This window comes from Arachis ipaensis, chromosome B05 (genome assembly GCF_000816755.2).
Source record: "Arachis ipaensis cultivar K30076 chromosome B05, Araip1.1, whole genome shotgun sequence".
Taxonomy (NCBI): Eukaryota; Viridiplantae; Streptophyta; class Magnoliopsida; order Fabales; family Fabaceae; genus Arachis; species Arachis ipaensis.
The window spans coordinates 94,297,712-94,299,093 of NC_029789.2; the positions used below are offsets into that span (position 1 = coordinate 94,297,712).

The following is a 1,382-nucleotide window of genomic DNA, read 5'->3' on the forward strand; positions in this document are numbered from 1 at the left end:
ATAAAATAAATTCTTAATTACATATTTAATTTCTACTAAAACACATATATAACAATATATAAAGCCAATACAAAAGGTTGACTATGACTTTGGTGTCTAATTTTTTTAGACTATATTAACCTTATAATAAACCATTTCATAAGGTGAATTATAAGGATAAAATAGTCATAAAATTTATTTTGAAAAATCCAATAACTTCCCACTAAAATAAAAACCGTTTTGTTACTCCTATAACTATAATAACACATTTCCAAAAAACATGCAGACAAAAATGAATATCAATATTTTCACATTCTTCACCATCTTCATGCTTTATTGTTTAATTCTATGTTAGTTTGGTTTCTACTTTTTCGTATTTTTTTTGCTGTTCGTTCTTCTCCTTTCTTCAATACCCTAGCCTCCATCGTCTTCCATTGCCTTCAGTTGCAAATTTTGGACGATTTTGCAGCCGTTACTGCTTTCACACGCATAACATCCACTTATATTTATTTTTCTCTTTAATTTACTTATCTAATGTAACACCCTAACTACCAAAGCTCACGCTTCCGGCTGCGCAACTCTGATAACTCGGACATTACGACGACACTTATACTATTTAATACTAAAATATGAGCCTGTTTAAAACTTTAAACTGCAATACCGCTCCCAAAAAAATACTTTTGCCATAAAACGTACATCCATACATACATATATATATATATACATACATATATATATATATACAATACAATTCCTATCCCTCTTACAGAATGTATCAAAATAAAGGCGAGGGAACAAAAATATACTAAAGCAATACAGAGCATCTCAAGAACAACTAAATGAACTCTTCATAACTTCTGCGCCATATCCTGAAAGGGGAAAAATGTAGGGGGGTGAGAACATCATCCTCGAAAGGGTTCTCAGTAGAGGGTTTTTGGGAATTACTGTAATAGGATACGTGAAGATAAAGCGTACCAGTGATTACTACCCGTCTTATGCCTCTTTTCAAAAACAACAGTTTACAATAAAAGTAAAGTCGGAAATCATTTCTAAAAGAGGAGCCGTTCAATTCTCAAAAACTCAAAAGCCTTTCAAAACGATTTATCTATGCTGAAACAATATAGCCTTTCATATTTTATTCCAAACCAGAAACACAAAACCGAAATCAACCCTCGGTTCATCTCATTCCAACCACGGCCCTAGGCCCAAACAATTCAACCATCAACCAATCACCACAGTCCAACAGAGTCCCAGTAGCAAACACAAATAGGAAGATGCAAGCACAAACAAACAGTTATTACAAGTAGAACAGTTAGCAATTAATCACATAGGCAAACCAAGTATAATATGCACACCCAACCAATGTCACACAAATGCATATGATGCATGCCTGTTCCTAGTGG

The 1,382-nt window shown here is 33.4% G+C and overlaps 1 long non-coding RNA gene across 1 annotated transcript in view; it reads right to left on the minus strand.

The window, feature by feature from the left end:
* The window catches only part of LOC110262914, a 2,282-nt gene continuing 1,688 nt past the window's right edge, over nucleotides 789-1,382 (minus strand). The window contains exon 2 of the long non-coding RNA XR_002347926.1: nucleotides 789-848. This is a non-coding gene — a long non-coding RNA (uncharacterized LOC110262914). The remainder of the gene's footprint in view (nucleotides 849-1,382) is intronic.